At 44.8% G+C, this 11,496-nt stretch overlaps 1 protein-coding gene across 1 annotated transcript in view; it reads left to right on the forward strand.

Annotated features, from left to right (window-relative positions):
• Positions 1-11,496, forward strand: part of LOC311121494 (solute carrier family 4 member 11-like) — a gene marked incomplete at both ends in the record, with an annotated part of 170,904 nt that overhangs the window by 410 nt on the left and 158,998 nt on the right. The gene's annotated exons all lie outside the window — the stretch shown is intronic.

Genomic DNA, 11,496 nt, shown 5'->3' on the forward strand with positions numbered 1-11,496 from the left:
AGGCAGTGGCTCGGGTGGTTGATGTCCTTGATGATATTTTTGGCCTTCCTGTGATCTCGGGTGCTGTAGTTACATTTACATTTTAGTCATTTAGCAGACTCTCTTATCCAGAGCGACTTACAAATTGGTGCATTCACCTTATGATAGCCAGTGGGACAACCACTTTACAATAGTTTTTTTTTTTTTTTGTGGGTGGGGGGGGGGGGGGGGGGGGGGGGGGGGGGGGGTAAGGGGGGGTAGAAGGATTACTTTATCCTATCCCAGGTATTCCTTAAAGTGGTGGGGTTTCAAGTGTCTCCGGAAGGTGGTGAGTGACTCGTGGGGGAGTTTGTTCCACCATTGGGGTGCCAGGGCAGCGAACAGTTTTGACTGGGCTGAGCGGGAACTGTGCTTCCGTGTTACGCACGCCTCTCGGAAGAGGGAACGCAACACCCTGCTCCAACTCAACTCTCCGTGGGGTGAAAGAGGTATGGGACTGTAGGTGTGAGTAAGGATGGCAAAAGGCAGAGAATACCGTTAACAGGGAATTCACTCCTTCGCATGGTAAGTTTGGGGAAAAGGGGCTGGACGGAACCAAAGCAAAGAAAGTAAATATCAAAGCCCCCTCTCCTACCTTACCTGCCTACCCACTACTTACTGAACTAGCACCACCTGGTGCACTAACCAAAATACAGGGGATGGTCCGCCCAGGTCTTTCCTAGTGTGCATAGACAGTCAACTTCTACGGGTAATGTATGCCCGCGGGCCTCTTGCCTAAGCACTCCCTAGGTGCCTTCCTCTTCCCCCCCTTGGGAACAAATGAAACAAAAATAGCACAAACTGGTTCACAACAAAAACCTGAGAAAAACTAACTCAGGACATTAAAGAAACTCTGAGCCACAAACTAACACAAAACATTACAATTGGTTATCAGAGCAACCAAAACACAGTACATACCAAACTCTTAGCATACAACCAACATGCTGTAACTCTCAGCAATTCTGGTTCCCCTTTCTCTTCTTCTGAGCAACAGAACTGGGGCTTATATAGCTTCAGACGAGGGCGCAGGGTCAGCTCTCCAATCATCAATGTTCATTGCCTAATCAGCTGCTTGTTGGTGGGGAATTTCAGGAACCCATTTCCTGAAATACATACATGAAAATATACAAACCACAATATAGAAACTGGGGAACGTAACAGGGAGCCAGCAGGCCAGAGGTGGATGAACGCAATGCCCTCGTTTGGGTGTAGGGACTGATCAGAGCCTGAAGGTACGGAGGTGCCGTTCCCCTCACAGCTCCGTAGGCAAGCACCATGGTCTTGTAGCAGATGCAAGCTTCAACTGGAAGCCAGTGGAGTGTGCGGAGGAGCGGGGTGACGTGAGAGAACTTGGGAAGGTCGAACACCAGACGGGCTGCGGCGTTCTGGATGAGTTGTAGGGGTTTAATGGCACAGGCAAGGAGCCCAGCCAACAGCGAGTTGCAGTAATCCAGACAGGAGATGACAAGTGCCTGGATTAGGACCTGTGCCGCTTCCTGTGTAAGCAGGGCCGTACTCTGCAAATGTTGTAGAGCATGAACCTACAAGATCGGGTCACCGCCTTGATGTTAGCGGAGAACGACAGGGTGTTGTCCAGGGTCACGCCAAGGCTCTTTGCACTCTGGGAGGATGACACAACAGAGTTATCAACCGTGATGGCGAGATCATGGAACGGGCAGTCCTTCCCTGGGAGGAAGAGCAGCTCCGTCTTGCCGAGGTTCAGCTTGAGGTGGTGATCCATCATCCACACTGATATGTCTGCCAGACATGCAGAGATGCGATTCGCCACCTGGTTATCAGAAGGGGGAAAGGAGAAGAATAATTGTGTGTCATCTGCGTAGCAATGATAGGAAAGGCCATGTGAGGATATGACAGAGCCAAGTGACTTGATGTATAGCGAGAATAGGAGAGGGCCTAGAACTGAGCCCTGGGGGACACCAGTGGTGAGAGCATGTGGTGCTGAGACAGATTCTCGCCATGCCACCTGGTAGGAGCGACCTGTCAGGTAGGACGCAATCCAAGAGTGAGCCGCGCCGGAGATGCCCAACTCGGAGAGGGTGGAGAGGAGGATCTGATGGTTCGCAGTATCAAAGGCAGCAGATAGGTCTAGAAGGACGAGAGCAGAGGAGAGAGAGTTAGCTTTAGCAGTGCGGAGAGCCTCCGTGACAAAGAGAAGAGCAGTCTCAGTTGAATGACCAGTCTTGAAACCTGACTGGTTTGGATCAAGAAGGTAATTCTGAGAGAGATAGCAAGAGAGTTGGCAAAAGACGGCACGCTCAAGAGTTTTGGAGAGAAAGGAAAGAAGGGATACTGGTCTGTAGTTGTTGACATCGGAGGGATCGAGTGTAGGTTTTTTGAGCAGGGGTGCAACTCTCGCTCTCTTGAAGACGGAAGGGACATAGCCAGCGGTTAAGGATGAGTTGATGAGTGAGGTGAGGTAAGGGAGAAGGTCTCCGGAAATGGTCTGGAGAAGAGAGGAGGGGATAGGGTCAAGCGGGCAGGTTGTTGGGCGGCCGGCCGTCACAAGTCGCAAGATTTCATCTGGAGAGAGAGGGGAGAAAGACGTCAAAGCATAGGGTAGTGCAGTGTGAGCAGGACCAGCGGTGTCATTTGACTTTTCTGTGGTAATCCATGTTTCCGTCAGCGCCAAGATGTCGAGGGACTGGAGGGTAGCATAGGCTGAGATGAACTCTGCCTTGTTGGCCGCAGAACGGCAGTTCCAGAGGCTTCCGGAGACCTGGAACTCCACGTGGGTCGTGCGTGCAGGGACCACCAGGTTAGAGAGGCAGCAGCCACGCTGTGTGAGGCGTTTGTATGGCCTGTGCGGAGAGGAGAGAACAGGGAAAGACAGACACATAGTTGACAGGGATAATCAATGAACAGCATTCTGACGTAGGTATTCCTCTTGTCCAGATGGGATAGGGCAGTGTGCAGTGTGATGGCGATTGCATCATCTGTGGATCTATTGGGGCTGTAAGCAAATTGAAGTGGGTCTAGGGTGACAGGTAAGGTAGAGGTGATATGATCCTTGACTGGTCTCTCAAAGCACTTCATGATGACAGAGGTGAGTGCTACGGGGTGATAGTCATTTAGTTCAGTTACCTTTGGTTTCTTGGGTACAGGAACAACGATGGCCATCTTGAAGCATGTGGGGACAGCAGACTGGGATAGGGAGAGATTGAATATGTCCGTAAACACACCAGCCAGCTGGTCTGCGGATGCTCTGAGGACGCGGCTAGGGATGCCGTCTGGGCCGGCAGCCTTGCGAGGGTTAACACGTTTAAATGTTTTACTCATGTCGGCCACGGAGAAGGAGAGCCCACAGTCCTTGGTAGCGGGCTGCGTCGGTGGCACTGTGTTATCCTCAAAGCGGGCGAAGAAGGTGTTTAGCTTGTCTGGGAGCAAGACGTCGGTCTCTGCGACGTGGCTGGTTTTCCTTTTGTAGTTCGTGAATGTGTGTAAACCCTGCCACATACGTCTCCTGTCTGAGCCATTGAATTGTGACTCCACTTTCTCTATACTGACATTATACTTGTTTGATTGCCTTGTGGAATAAATAACACTGTCTGTATTCTGCCATATTCCCAGTCACCTTGCCATGGTTAAATGCAGTGATTTGTGCTTTCAGTTTCAGCGAATGCTGCCATCTATCCACGTTTTCTGGTTAGGGTAGGTTTTAATAGTCACAGTGGGTACGACAACTCCTATACACTTTCTGATATACTCAGTTACCGTATCGGTGTATTCGTCTAGATTATTTTCGCAAGCTACCCAGAACATATTCCAGTCCGTGTGATCAAAACGATCCTGAAGCGTGGATTCCGATTTGTCAGACCAGCATTGAATAGCCCTTAGCACGGCTACTTCCTGTTTGAGTTTCTGCCTATAGGAAGGGAGAAGCAAAATGGAGTCATGGTCAGATTTGCCGAAAGGAGGACAGGGGAGGGCCTTGTAAGCATCGCAGAAGTTTAAATAACAGTGGTCCAGTGTTTTAGCAGCGCGAGTACAACAGTCGATATGTTGCTAGAACTTCGGCAGCCTAGTCCTCAAATTTGTTTTGTTAAAAACCCCAGCTACAATAAATGCAGCCTCAGGATATGTGGTTTCCAGTTTGCATAAGGTCCAGTGAAGTTCTTTGTGGGCCGTCGTGGTATCGGCTTGAGGGGGGATATACACGGCCGTGACTATAACCGAAGAGAATTCTCTTGGGAGATAATACGGTCGGCATTTGATTGTGAGGTATTCTAGGTCGGGGGAACAGAAGGACTCGAGTTCCTCTGTTACTACAATTACACCACGAGTCGTTAATCATGAAACACACACCTCCGCCCTTCTGCATCCTGGAGAGATATTTATTCCTGTCTGCGCAATGAACTGAGAATCCCTCTGGCTGAACCGATTCTGTCAGAGTATCCCGAGAGAGACATGTTTCCGTAAAACAAAATATGTTACAGACCCTGATGTCTCTCTGGAAAGAAATCCTTGCCCTGAGCTCATCAACTTTGTTATCCAAAGACTGAACATTATTAGCAAGTAATATACTCGGAAGCGGTGGGTAATGTGCGCGCCTCCTAAGTCGAACCAGCAGGCCTCCTCGAGTGCCTCTCCTCTAATAATGTAAAAGATAATACATTAAAAAAACGAAATACCGCAAAATTTCCTAAGTGCTAGTCGCAAGGCCACCATCGTCGTCGGCGCCATCAAAACATCATCTTTAGTTCTGGCATCTTCCCCAATATTTGGAACCAAGGACTGATCACCCCAATCCACAAAAGTGGAGACAAATTTGACCTCAATAACTACCGTGGGATTTGCGTCAACAGCAACCTTGGGAAAATCCTCTGCATTATCATTAAAAGCAGGCTCATACATTTCCTCAGTGAAAACAATGTACTGAGCAAATGTCAAATTGGCTTTTAACAAATTACCATACGCCAGACCACATTTTCACCCTGCACACCCTAATTGACAAACAAACAAACCAAAACAAAGGCAATGTCTTTTCATGATTTGTTGATTTCAAAAAAGCTTTTGACTCAATTTGGCATGAGGGTCTGCTATACAAATTGACGTAAAGTGGGGTTAGGGGAAAAACATACAACATTATAAAATCCATGTACATAAACAACAAGTGTGTGGTTAAAATTGGCAAAAAACACACACATTTCTTTCCACAGGGCTGTATGGTGTGACAGGGATGCAGTTTAAGCCTCACCCTCTTCAACATATATATCAACGAATTGGCGAGGACACTAGAACAGTCTGCAGCACCCAGCCTCACCCTACTAGAATCTGAAGTCAAATGTCTACTGTTTGCTGATGATCTGGTGCTTCTGTCACCAAACGGCCTACAGCAGCACTGTGTACAACGTAAAACACCAAATAATATCCTCTGTGTACAACGTAAAACACCAAATAATATCCTCTGTGTACAACGTTAAACACCAAATAATATCCTCTGTGTACAACGTTAAAACACCAAATAATATCTTCTGTGTACAGCGGGGACGTATACACGGACACAGTGACTGAGTTCATCAGGAAGTGTAGAGGAGATGTTGTACCCACTGTGACGATTAAAACCTACCCAAACCAAAAACATGTGGATAGGTGGCAGCATTTGCACAAAACTGAAAGTGCGAACAATCGCATTTAACAATGGCAAGGTGACTGGGAATATGGTCGAATACAAACAGTGTAGTTATTCCCTCTGTAAGGCAATCAAACAGGCCAAACGTCAGTACAGAGACAAAGTGGAGATGCAATTCAACGGCTCAGACACCAGACGTATGTGGCAGGGTCTACAAACAATCACGGACTACAAAGGGAAAACCAGCCACGTCGCGGACACCGACGTCTTGCTCCCAGACAAGCTAAACACCTTCTTCGCCCACTTTGAGGATAACACAGTGCCACCGACGCGGCCAAGGGCTGTGGGCTCTCCTTCTCCGTGACCAACGTGAGTAAGACATTTAAGCGTGTTAACCCCCGCAAGGCTGCCGGTACGGACGGCATCCCTAGCCACATCCTCAGACCAGCTGGCTGGAGTGTTTACGGACATATTCAATCTCTCCCTATCCCAGTCTGCTGTCCCCACTTGCTTCAAGATGTCCACTATTGTTCCTGTACCCAAGAAAGCAAAGGTAACTGAACTAAATGACTATCGCCCCGTAGCACTCACTTCTGTCATCATGAAGTGCTTTGAGAGAATAGTCAAGGATCATATACAATTAAAATACTATTATACATATATTATTATACATATTAGACATATTATATTATTATATATATTATACACATTATACAAATTATATTATACATATTATATTATTTTATATAGTATACACATCATATTATTATACATATTATACATAACATATTATTATACATATTATATTATTATACATATAATATTATTATAAATATTATACACAGTATATTATAATACATATTATTTAACACATTTTACATGTTATATTATTATACACGTTGTATTATTATACACGTTGTATTATTATACATGGTATATATATATATATATATATATATATATATATATATATATATATATATATATATATATATGTGTGTGTACACTACCGGTCAAAAGTTTTACAACACCTACTCATTCAAGGGTTTTTCTTTATTTTTACTATTTTCTACATTGTAAAATAATAGTGAAGACATCAAAACTATGAAATAATACCCAAAAAGTGTTAAACAAATCTAAATAAATTATAGATTTTTGATTTTCCAAAAAGCCACCTTTTGCCTTGATGACAGCTTTGCACACGCTTGTCCTTGCCAATGAGGAAGTTCTATACCATCTATACCTGTCTATCTGGTTAGGGTTACTACTACACCATCTATACCTGTCTATCTGGTTAGGGTTACTACTACACCATCTATACCTGTCTATCTGGTTAGGGTTACTACTACACCATCTATACCTGTCTATCTGGTTAGGGTTACTACTACACCATCTATACCTGTCTATCTGGTTAGGGTTACTACTACACCATCTATACCTGTCTATCTGGTTAGGGTTACTACTACACCATCTATACCTGTCTATCTGGTTAGGGTTACTACTACCCCATCTATACCTGTCTATCTGGTTAGGGTTACTACTACCCCATCTATACCTGTCTATCTGGTTAGGGTTACTACTACACCATCTATACCTGTCTATCTGGTTAGGGTTACTACTAGCTACACCATCTATACCTGTCTATCTGGTTAGGGTTACTACTAGCTACACCATCAATACCTGTCTATCTGGTTAGGGTTACTACTACCCCATCTATACCTGTCTATCTGGTTAGGGTTACTACTACCCCATCTATACCTGTCTATCTGGTTAGGGTTACTACTACACCATCTATACCTGTCTATCTGGTTAGGGTTACTACTACACCATCTATACCTGTCTATCTGGTTAGGGTTACTACTACACCATCTATACCTGTCTATCTGGTTAGGGTTACTACTACACCATCTATACCTGTCTATCTGGTTAGGGTTACTACTAGCTACCCCATCTATACCTGTCTATCTGGTTAGGGTTACTACTACCCCATCTATACCTGTCTATCTGGTTAGGGTTACTACTACACCATCTATACCTGTCTATCTGGTTAGGGTTACTACTACCCTATCTATACCTGTCTATCTGGTTAGGGTTACTACTACACCATCTATACCTGTCTATCTGGTTAGGGTTACTACTACCCTATCTATACCTGTCTATCTGGTTAGGGTTACTACTAGCTACACCATCTATACCTGTCTATCTGGTTAGGGTTACTACTACACCATCTATACCTGTCTATCTGGTTAGGGTTACTACTACACCATCTATACCTGTCTATCTGGTTAGGGTTACTACTACACCATCTATACCTGTCAATCTGGTTAGGGTTACTACTAGCTACACCATCTATACCTGTCTATCTGGTTAGGGTTACTACTACACCATCTATACCTGTCTATCTGGTTAGGGTTACTACTAGCTACACCATCTATACCTGTCTATCTGGTTAGGGTTACCACTACACCATCTATACCTGTCTATCTGGTTAGGGTTACTACTACACCATCTATACCTGTCTATCTGGTTAGGGTTACTACTACACCATCTATACCTGTCTATCTGGTTAGGGTTACTACTAGCTACACCATCTATACCTGTCTATCTGGTTAGGGTTACCACTACACCATCTATACCTGTCTATCTGGTTAGGGTTACTACTACACCATCTATACCTGTCTATCTGGTTAGGGTTACTACTACACCATCTATACCTGTCTATCTGGTTAGGGTTACTACTACACCATCTATACCTGTCTATCTGGTTAGGGTTACTACTACACCATCTATACCTGTCTATCTGGTTAGGGTTACTACTACACCATCTATACCTGTCTATCTGGTTAGGGTTACTACTACACCATCTATACCTGTCTATCTGGTTAGGGTTACTACTACACCATCTATACCTGTCTATCTGGTTAGGGTTACTACTAGCTACACCATCTATACCTGTCTATCTGGTTAGGGTTACTACTACCCCATCTATACCTGTCTATCTGGTTAGGGTTACTACTACCCCATCTATACCTGTCTATCTGGTTAGGGTTACTACTAGCTACACCATCTATACCTGTCTATCTGGTTAGGGTTACTACTACCCCCACCATCTATACCTGTCTATCTGGTTAGGGTTACTACTAGCTACACCATCTATACCTGTCTATCTGGTTAGGGTTACTACTAGCTACACCATCTATACCTGTCTATCTGGTTAGGGTTACTACTAGCTACACCATCTATACATGTCTATCTGGTTAGGGTTACTACTACACCATCTATACCTGTCTATCTGGTTAGGGTTACTACTACACCATCTATACCTGTCTATCTGGTTAGGGTTACTACTACACCATCTATACCTGTCTATCTGGTTAGGGTTACTACTACACCATCTATACCTGTCTATCTGGTTAGGGTTACTACTACCCCATCTATACCTGTCTATCTGGTTAGGGTTACTACTACCCCATCTATACCTGTCTATCTGGTTAGGGTTACTACTACACCATCTATACCTGTCTATCTGGTTAGGGTTACTACTAGCTACACCATCTATACCTGTCTATCTGGTTAGGGTTACTACTACACCATCTATACCTGTCTATCTGGTTAGGGTTACTACTACACCATCTATACCTGTCTATCTGGTTAGGGTTACTACTACACCATCTGTACCTGTCTATCTGGTTAGGGTTACTACTACCCCATCTATACCTGTCTATCTGGTTAGGGTTACTACTACACCATCTATACCTGTCTATCTGGTTAGGGTTACTACTACACCATCTATACCTGTCTATCTGGTTAGGGTTACTACTACACCATCTATACCTGTCTATCTGGTTAGGGTTACTACTACACCATCTATACCTGTCTATCTGGTTAGGGTTACTACTACACCATCTATACCTGTCTATCTGGTTAGGGTTACTACTACACCATCTATACCTGTCTATCTGGTTAGGGTTACTACTAGCTACACCATCTATACCTGTCTATCTGGTTAGGGTTACTACTACACCATCTATACCTGTCTATCTGGTTAGGGTTACTACTATCCCATCTATACCTGTCTATCTGGTTAGGGTTACTACTACACCATCTATACCTGTCTATCTGGTTAGGGTTACTACTACCCCATCTATACCTGTCTATCTGGTTAGGGTTACTACTAGCTACCCCATCTATACCTGTCTATCTGGTTAGGGTTACTACTACCCCATCTATACCTGTCTATCTGGTTAGGGTTACTACTACACCATCTATACCTGTCTATCTGGTTAGGGTTACTACTAGCTACACCATCAATACCTGTCTATCTGGTTAGGGTTACTACTACCCCATCTATACCTGTCTATCTGGTTAGGGTTACTACTACCCCATCTATACCTGTCTATCTGGTTAGGGTTACTACTACACCATCTATACCTGTCTATCTGGTTAGGGTTACTACTACACCATCTATACCTGTCTATCTGGTTAGGGTTACTACTAGCTACCCCATCTATACCTGTCTATCTGGTTAGGGTTACTACTACCCCATCTATACCTGTCTATCTGGTTAGGGTTACTACTACCCCATCTATACCTGTCTATCTGGTTAGGGTTACTACTACACCATCTATACCTGTCTATCTGGTTAGGGTTACTACTAGCTACACCATCTATACCTGTCTATCTGGTTAGGGTTACTACTACACCATCTATACCTGTCTATCTGGTTAGGGTTACTACTACACCATCTATACCTGTCTATCTGGTTAGGGTTACTACTACACCATCTATACCTGTCTATCTGGTTAGGGTTACTACTACATTTACATTTTACATTTTAGTCATTTAGCAGACGCTCTTAACCAGAGCGACTTACAGGAGCAATTAGGGTTAAGTGCCTTGCTCAAGGGCACATTAACGTCATTTAGCAGACGCTCTTAGCCAGAGCGACTCACAAATTGGTGCGTTCACCCTATAGCCAGTGGGATAACCACTTTACAATTTGGGGGGGGGGGGGGGGGGGGGTTAGAAGGAATACTTTATCCTATCCCAGGTATTCCTTAAAGAGGTGGGGTTTCAAATGTCTCCGGAAGGTGGTGAGTGACTCCGCTGTCCTGGCGTCGTGAGGGAGCTTGTTCCACCATTTGGGTGCCAGAGCAGCGAACAGTTTTGACTGGGCTGAGCGGGAGCTGTGCTTCCGCAGAGGAAGGGGAGCCAGCAGGCCAGAGGTGGATGAACGCAATGTCCTCGTTTGGGTGTAGGGACTGATCAGAGCCTGAAGGTACAGAGGTGCCGTTCCCCTCACTGCTCCATAGGCAAGCACCATGGTCTTGTAGCGGATGCGAGCTTCAACTGGAAGCCAGTGGAGTGTGCGGAGGAGGGGGGTGACGTGAGAACCTATCTACCTACTACCCTATCTATACCTGTCTATCTGGTTAGGGTTACTACTACACCATCTATACCTGTCTATCTGGTTAGGGTTACTACTACCCCATCTATACCTGTCTATCTGGTTAGGGTTACTACTACCCTATCTATACCTGTCTATCTGGTTAGGGTTACTACTACACCATCTATACCTGTCTATCTGGTTACTACTACACCATCTATACCTGTCTATCTGGTTAGGGTTACTACTACACCATCTATACCTGTCTATCTGGTTAGGGTTACTACTACACCATCTATACCTGTCAATCTGGTTAGGGTTACTACTAGCTACACCATCTATACCTGTCTATCTGGTTAGGGTTACTACTACACCATCTATACCTGTCTATCTGGTTAGGGTTACTACTACACCATCTATACCTGTCTATCTGGTTAGGGTTACTACTAGCTACACCATCTATACCTGTCTATCTGGTTAGGGTTACTACTACACCATCTAT

This window comes from Coregonus lavaretus (assembly GCF_964263955.1).
Source record: "Coregonus lavaretus genome assembly, contig: HAP1_SCAFFOLD_404, whole genome shotgun sequence".
Taxonomy (NCBI): Eukaryota; Metazoa; Chordata; class Actinopteri; order Salmoniformes; family Salmonidae; genus Coregonus; species Coregonus lavaretus.